Genomic DNA, 9,335 nt, shown 5'->3' on the forward strand with positions numbered 1-9,335 from the left:
TTGCAAGCAAGTTCAAAACAAAACAACAACAAAAAAAAAAAAAAAAAAAAAAAAAAACCAATTCTAAAAAAAATTGGGTTTGAGTAGTTTAACAATCTATCTGGCTAGTAATTGACCTTTGTGAAATTTTCACTTTAAAACTGAAATGTAATGTAACAATTTTTAAATTCTCCAAATGGGAATCTGTTCGGTGTGAATCTCTTGCTCTGAGGTTCCTCCTCACCCTGGACGTTTGCTGCAGTCAGTGGAATAGCGGGGCACTTGTCTGAAATATCTGGAGCGCATCCATCTGGAGAATTCATCGGAGTGGAATTCTCGGGACATTCCTTGGGCGGATCCAAGATCTATGACACGTTAGCTTCCATTTGCACACTGGATCTTTTGTATTTGCGGACACCTGCTTGAGAACGATGACCAGTCCGATCCATTATCTGCTGTTCCTCAACACCAGACATATATAGCTGGGTCGTACAAGTACGTTTGCCGCTATGATTCGAATAATTACCCTGTAAACCACCTTCCGTGCAAATGATTCGCATGAAGTTTTTCAGCTTGTTAATTCCCACGACCTGATTTCCGTATCGAATTGGCACCTCAGATGTTGCGGGCAGAGATCTTCGATAGATTGCTCCTCGACGTCCAAGGGAATCCAGATATAGATCAAAATAGTCAGCAATGCATCTCTCCCCTACAAGAAAATTTTGAATTTGTAAGCAAAGTGAACGAGTAATTGTACATCCTCACAGAGAGAGAGAGAGAAAGAGAGAGAGAGAGATTCTCTTACCGGACTGGCAGTGATGTTTAATGGTCTTGTTGCACACATTTAGCTGTCCGAGTCCACCTTTGTACGTTTTGGTTTTTCGACCCGTAAACTCAATAAATTTTCCCAGCTTATCTGATCCAATAGTAAACTGTTCACATGCTAGGTTATGATGTTCGTCACATCCACGCAGACCAAAGATTTTACATGCGTAAAAGAAAATCGTTTTCTGAAGTTGTTCTGCATTTTTCTTTCCAAACACTCCAACATCCCACAACTTGGCCTCATCTTCTGGTAAAATAGGATCAAGTACACCCTATGCCTTTTTCAATCAGCGACTTCATTCTTGCATCTAGAACTTTCCGAAATTCAATGAAATAATAATAATAATAATAATAATAGCATTTGTATAGCGCCCTATTTAAAATAATTTACTCTAAGGCGCTGAACAGACACTATTTCAGATATACAAGTAGTTAAATACAACACAATAATCATAAAAAACATAAAACCTAAAATCATTCAAAGAGATCGTAACTAACATAAGAGTAAGCTAAAATTATAAGCTGCTAGACTAAGATCAAATTGAGATCACATTAAAAATTTCACACAATACAGGTTGTGCCCAAAATAAATAGTCTGAGGACAATATTAATAAAACTCGATAACTTGTTCAAAATAAAAAATTACACGTCGTATGCTATCTTAAAAAGATGAGTCTTAAGATCTCGTTTAAAAGCTAAAAGTGACGTCTGGAACCGGAGAGCATCCGGTAAACCATTCCACAAAGTTGCCGCTGCATGGTCAAAACGACGCGTTCCGTATGTCTCCGTGCGAACACGAGGTTTCACAAGTTGTTTGGAGTCATACGAGCGTAGAGTTCTTGACGGTTGATAGACTGTTATGAGTTCCTTTAGGTATGATGGTGATGTCCCCTGGAGTACTTTGAAAGTGTATAAAAGGATCTTATAATATGTTCTAAATTTAACTGGAAGCCAGTGAAGAGATATCAGAACTTCGGAGATATGCTCATGCTTCCTAGTTCGGGTGACAATCCTTGCTGCCGTATTTTGTACTCTCTGTAGCCGTGATATATTTGTCTCTGTAATTCCATAGAGTAGTGCATTTCCATAATCAAGTCTTGATGTTACTAGAGCGACAACTAGAGTCTTACAAGCATCTTCTGTTATGAATGGACGAATTCGACTGATATTTCGTAGGTGGTAAAAACAGGATTTGGACACTGCGCTAATCTGAGTCTCCATGGTAAGTGATTTGTTGAAAAACACTCCCAGATTCTTCACACAATCTGATTCACAGATGACAGAACCATCAAAATCAAGTTGGTGTGTAAAAGATCGTTTAAACTGACTCTTTGGTGTAAAAACAATAAACTCAGTTTTATCCTTGTTCAATATTAGTAGATTTGCGCACATCCAGCTTCTCACGTTAGCTAAACAAGTTTCTAGTCGACTTTTTAAATCTGGCCATGTTTCGTTCGGTTTTATAACAAGGTATATTTGTGTGTCATCTGCATAACAGTGGAACAGCATGCCATGATCACGACAAATTTTACCGATAGGTTTCGAGAAAAGGCAATACAAGACTGGTCCAAGCACTGAGCCTTGTGGTACTCCGAACCGCAAAACAAGATCTTCGGAAGCACTCCCACCAATGACTACTCTTTGTGTGCGCTGTGTCAAGTAGGATTCGATCCATTCCAGAGCTGCCCCAGAAATTCCAAAAGAGAACCTGAGACGTCTGAGTAAGATGGTATGATCGATCACATCAAACGCAGCAGACAAGTCTAGCATCACTAGGGCCATACAGGAATTTTTATCAAGCGCTGATACAATGTCATGATGGACTCGGAGGAGTGCCGTCTCTGTAGAGTGGCATGCTCGATATGCCGACTGCAGTGGTTCCTGTAGATTGTTCACTTCCAGATGATGCTTTAGTCTTTTTGATACTACCTTTTCGAGTATTTTTGAAATAAATGGTAAGTTGGAAACTGGTCTATAATTTTTCAGTTCATTACAGTCAAATTCCGGTTTCTTCAGAATAGGGCGAATTATAGCCTCTTTAAAGGTTGTCGGTACTGAAGATCCAGATAATGATTTGTTTATTATCACTGTTATTAAGGGAAGCAACTCTTCAATGCATGGTTTAAGTAAAGATGTTGGGATTGGGTCACTCTCACAAGACTTAGTTGGTGCTCCCATGATGATATCATAGATCTCCTTGTTTGTAGCTTCAGTGAAAACAACAAGTTCCTGACCCACATATTGAATATCACTCTTTAGTGCCTCGCTAACATTAACTTGCTTAGATTTACTAAGTTCAGATCTGATCGTTTCAATTTTTCCAGTAAAAAAATCACAAAACCTATTTGCTAGCATCTCTTTGCTGTCATGTGCTGGAAAGACAGTCTCCTTAACCCTCCCCATGAGATTGTTAGTAAGGTTTTATACACATGTAGTTGTTTTTGGTCATGTCCAATTTCCAATATCTTTGTGGAGTAGTAATCCTGCTGCGATTGCAGCAGCAGTTTTGAATAATCGGTACACAATTTTCTGTAAATTTGCTTGTGTATCGTTAAGTCAGTTTCACGCATTTTCCGCTCTGCTTTTCTACGAGCCTGCTTGGCTGCTTTTAAGTTGGCGTTATACCATGGTGTTTTTGGTCTTATGATTATTTCTTTTGTCTGAACAGGTGCATGGCTGTCAAGGATACATTTAAGACTGGTGTTATATGTCGCCACTAGTTCATCAATCTGCATGTCCATGTTTTGCTGACTGACTGATGAAGAAATGTCTTTCTTAAATTCATCAATGTTAATCTCACTTAACTTCCTGAAAGACACAGTTTTTCGTTCAGGCTTTGGTTTAGAGATTTGTATCAGAGCATGAACAGCATAATGGTCTCCTGCAGGATTTCCTCTGTTATCACACAAAACTGGGTCACTGATCGTCGGATCAGATAGCAGAATGGAACTGTCCTCCCTAGTAATCATAACGTCCAAGGTATGGCCATGGACATGAGTCGCACCTTGCACTCTTTGGCAAAGTCCATGATCATTTAATATTTTCATGAACGTCTTTGAATCAGAGTCACTGGGACGATCAATATGGAAGTTTAGGTCACCAAGTAATATCAGTTCCTCCGCAAGAATAATACAATTGACAAGATATTTTGACCATTCCTCAAAGAAGGTCGAATTTCGAAAGTTGTTTCCTTTTGATGGGGGAGGGCGGTAAATAGCACACAAACAAGAACTTACACAGTTTGGCATCCCTATGACACAATCCAGGTGTTCGAAATGGGTGTACTGGGTTTCTGGTTTGATAGGTCGTATATCCATGTTTCGTTTGTAGATAAAAGCTAGTCCGCCCCCCCCCTTTTTTTTGTTTTCTAGGTAGGTGAGTAGTTGAATAACCAACCGGTGTCATTTCTGCTATAACACATTTATCTATATCGCTACCAAGCCACGTTTCAGTCAAAACAAGAATATCGATGTTTCTTGACACAATGAAATCATTGATGGAAAATGATTTGTTTTTACTTGACCTGCAGTTTAAGGTACAGAGACGCAAGGGTGTTGCGCATACCTTGTTGTTGTTGATATCAGTGAGTTTTGTTTTAATAGCAACCAGGTTTAGTAAATTAGGTCCTTTTGGTTTATCAGGTTTGCGACCAAAACGATGGCGCTCACACCTAGTGATTTCACATACATTATAAATAGATTCACTTCGCTTATCAGTGTCTTGTACACCAACATTTGTAACTTGAACATTGTTCTTCAGATCCCGACCACGAGTAGATTTAGGACCAATTCTCTTTACTCGGTCTTGAATCAAAGTTGGGATTGGGAGAGCTTCGCATGGTTCATCAGGAACTTTTAAGGAAGATGAAGGATTGCTTAATATATCATTGAAGATATAAACCAGGTTATCTCCATTAACCCCCGGTTGATGTCCTTCGTATCTCAACCGCCCACCACAGACAGTGTGGATATGCCTGATGAACCTGCGCCCAGCCTTCGTCCCCCTTCTGATACGAGAAGTTTCCGTACGACCTGGTATACCAGCAACACATGGACGTACAAAACACATCGTACGACAACTATATTTCTAAGTTGAGTACGAAAATATGTGGAACGACTTAAGATGCAATGCGAACAAAATAATAATAAGACAACTCGTACCAGTAGAGCCAGAATGAAGTAACACAAAACATATATATCTAAGTTGAGTACGAAAATATATAGAACGACTTAAAACACAAAAGGAATAAAAGAATAAGATAGCTCGTACCAATATAATCGAAATAACGTCACGGTTCAATGAACATAGTAACCAAACATTATTTTGAAAAATTTACTAAAAAACAAGGTTTTCGAGAAAAATGGAATTCTTCTCTTAATTAAAAAGGCTATTACAAAAATACACAACAAATTTTAAAACTGGAACTATAGCAATAAAGGAGAAAACAAGCTAAATAGTCAGAGGTGGAGCTGCCATGTCATAGCGCTAAAACACTCAGTTAGTGTTTTTTTTTCGTCTAAAAAGTTTTTATCGTACACACCTTTGTCTCGCAAAAAAAACGAAGTAGTCCACATGAAATCAAGTACAGGCTCTTAGGGGGGTAGTCCTTACCATCCTGCCGTCTAGCTTCTACTATAAAACGTTGTAACCAGTAATTCATTTCCTCGCTGCCCTGGAATTGAAGTTCTGGAATAGTTTCGGATCTGCCGGTTCGCCATTTCTCAAAAACGTTGACCGCCCATCTAGTGTTTTGTTTAGTATTAATGTTTTCCTGGCTTTCAATTAGAGATTTCAGTTCACTCTCCGTCACTGGGGCCGCAAAACAATCACCTGATGTGGTCAGCAAATTCGAACTATTTTCATTTTCTCTCAAAAAGTCATATTCAAGCTTAAATTCACCATGCTCCAATCCTGTGTCGTACCCGGCAAGCGTCTGTGTAAGGCTCATGTTCTGTAATCCGTCGAAAGCTTCCATTTCGTCGCAAACTTGAGATAATGTCAGGTCGTCTGTTTCCTCAACTTTGAAGTCATTATCCAAAAAATCTACGTCGCAAACTTTAGACAATATCATGTCGTCAATTTCTTCAACTTTGAAGTCATTATCCAAAAAATCTACGTCCATCTTTCAGCTTGATTCGATCCCGGTCTAAATTGTAGCGCGAAAAATGCCACTGAAGCTCGTGAAAGTAGGCGTGCCACAAAACATTTGCTGGACCAATAGACATACAATAATTGCTGTATCTGGAAATGAAACGGGGGCGTGACGAGTGCCCTATTAGTCCAACAAATATAACTTTAGGGCCTTCGGGTCATGGGTTAAGTACCAAGGATGAGGCTTCAAAAAATTAGTCATAATTGAGAATTCTTTGGAAAAACATCATAAGAAAACATCAATACATGTTTGCTATCATGATTCTAAAAAATCTAAGCTTTTTGTCGTAAGTATAAATTTCATCTCGCCAAGTCTCATTGCAAAGGCTTGAGGCTGAGTCAAGATTTGTTATACATTAAAAATACATACACTTTGTACATTTGTAAAACCTCTGCTTAAATATCTAGAAGTCACGCTGTAAGAACGGCTGCTCAGTCAGCTCACCTGACTCATAATGAATTTCTTTTTTAAAAGATTGCATTTTTAGCTCTACTGGACAGAGACCAGAAGAGCTTATGCGATAGTAAGGTGTCTGTCTGTCTGTCCGTCAGTCTGTAAACAATTTTAGACATCACAATTTCACGACAAAATGTTATCAATAAACACCAGTACATGTAAAAATCTTCTTCTCAATCTTCTTCTCAAGAACCACTTGGCCAGGAAAGATGAAATCCCGGGGGTAGGTTGGGGCAACAATTGACGATCATAGTTTTACTTTGGAGTATATAGGAAAAATCTGTTAGATTTTGTTCTCAAGAACCACTGGGCCAGGAAAGATGAAACTTATATGGAAACATGCTCAGGTAGACTAAGTGTAGATTCAAGTTTGTTCATATCATGATCCCCGGGGGTTGGGCGGGGCTACAATTTAAGATCAAAGTTTTACATAGGAATATATCTAAAAGTCCAATCTTTAAAATCTTCTTCTCAAGAACCACTGTGCCAGGAAAGATGAAACTTATTTGGAAACATGCTCAGGTAGTATAGATTCAAATTTGTTCAAATCATGATCCCCGGGGGTAGTGTGGGGCCACAATGGCCTATTAAAGTTTTACATAGAAATATATAGGAAAATTCTTTAATAATCTTCTTCTCGAGAATATCAGCCATGATTGATCATATTTATATGACTCCCGCGGGTAGGGCGGAGCCACAATGACCTATCAGAGTTTTACAGAGATATCTATCGGAAAATTCTTTTAAAATCTTCTTATTAAGAATACCACAGCCGTGATTGATCATATCTATATGGAAGCATCCCCTGGTAGTGTAGATGATTCAAGTTTGTTCAAATCATGACTCCCGGGGGTAGGTAGGGCGGAGCCACAATGCCTATCCGAGTTTTACAGAGATATATATCGGAAAATTCTTTAAAAATCGTCTTATTAAGAATACCACAGCCATGATTGATCATATTTATATGGAAGCATCCCCTGGTAGTGTAGATTCAAGTTTGTTCAAATCATGACTCCCGGGGGTAGGGCTGGGCCATAATGGCCGATCAAATTTTAACATAGAAATGAGGGTTTTAAGAAAGTTTGTTCCATGATGAACTATTTTCAAAAATTTCAAAGTAGCCTTACCTATAGAGAAGAATTTTCAAGAATGACAAAATCACAGGGGTGTGCTTTAGAATTTTAGCATTTAATTTCTAGCAGAAAGTTATAGGATGTTTTTTCCATATGAAAATACATAACATCTTTAAAGCGTTTGAATGATAGAAATGCTATTTATTTTGAGTGAAAATAAAGGATAATCTACTTTTGTTCCTTCATAGCTTCTCTTGCATCAGACAAGCTGATGAGCCTAGGTATAAGAAAGATAGATTACTTTTCAAAAGAACAGGTTTGTCATTTTGAAATTTTTCACCGATTTGATAATTTTTGCATAATATTTGAAAGGATGTTTTGACCTGTGTGCTTAATATATATCACAAATATGCGTCATCTCTTATTTTTCTGCACAGACATCATCTGTTTTAATACATGCCCTCCCCATATTGATTCAACAAATGTCAGTTAAAACCTTATCAGTAGTAAGAATGATAGCACAGCCATGACTAATCATACTAGTATTTATATGGAAGCATCCTCAGGTAGTTAAGATTCAAGTTTGTTCAAACCATGACCCCCGGGTATAGGGCGGGGCCACAATGGCTAATCAAAGTTTTACTATAGGATTAAACGTTCTTTTTTCAGAATTCATCAATGTGTAAACTCTGCCTATTTACTCACAAACTGAATAAAAGTGCGAAGCACTTTTATGTAAAGTTTGTGAATAAAAAGGCAGAGTTTACACATCGATAAATTCTGAAAAAAGAACGTTTAATTCTTATAATTCCAATTAAGAATTTTTAAAATTATTAGAATTATTTCTCTTTGAGGCCGCCATACAATCCGTTATTTTGTACGGCGTAGGAATACTTTATGCCGCAAAGAAACGTATACAAGATGAGTATCGATAAAATCCAACTTAAATTGTCAAAACAATCAATAAATAAACTTACAAAAACTCACTGAATGTTGTTTAAGTCAACAAATATCGTAAATACGCGTATTCTCCAGAATAATTCGTCCTTGACCATGGCCATTTTGACATTAACGACAAAGTCATAGCGAAAGTTGCTGACCGACGACGTCCTCGATTTGCTCTGGTTCGTTCAAAGATTTAGGGAGAATATGGGATCTGTAAGATGTAAATATACGAATTTGATGCTGAAAAGGCAAGAGTCTGAGGTACGTTTCTTTTCCCTATCACAACGATTCCAACTGAGCTGATAGGGAACGTCGAGAAAATGACAGCATGATAAGCGATTTTTTAAAATTCACACTCGTGATCCGACAGTAACATAAACAGAATATTCCCGTCTGTCAGTCCTGTGTATCTCCTTTTCATTCATTCATTCATTCATTTTTATTTCAAGTTTCTTGTAATCATAATTTTAAATTAGCATAAAAACGGACTAGAAGTATCTGTTTTCATTGTTTTTACAACATTGAACAGTCAAGAAAGTAGTTCTGATTGAACAATTCATCGATGTGTAAACTTTTTCTTGAATTTGTTCTCGTCCAATCAAATCACAGGAAATCAATAAATAAAATTAAGATTGGAATTATATTGAAATATGTAGTATTAAATTTATTAAAATTCTTCTTAATATTGATCATATTTATATGATAGAATCCTCAGAAAGTGTAGATTCAAGTTTATTTAAATCATGACCTCTGGGGTGGAGCAGCGCCACAATGGACGATCAAAATTTTACTTAATAGGAATAGGGAAAATATAGGAATGGGAAAGATGAGCAACAAAATATTTCAAGGACAGCAAACCATAAAGCCGTAAATGGTCATATTTGTGACCCACGGGCCTCTTGTTG

General features: G+C 37.6%; 1 pseudogene; it reads right to left on the reverse strand.

Moving 5' to 3' along the window:
- Nucleotides 1–344: 344 nt before the first annotated feature.
- Nucleotides 345–5,926, reverse strand: LOC134276610 (uncharacterized; annotated as a pseudogene).
- Nucleotides 5,927–9,335: the final 3,409 nt, after the last annotated feature.

Source organism: Saccostrea cucullata, unplaced genomic scaffold, assembly GCF_032062105.1.
Source record: "Saccostrea cucullata isolate Sc308-1 unplaced genomic scaffold, CSIRO_AGI_Scuc_v1 ctg8491, whole genome shotgun sequence".
Taxonomy (NCBI): Eukaryota; Metazoa; Mollusca; class Bivalvia; order Ostreida; family Ostreidae; genus Saccostrea; species Saccostrea cuccullata.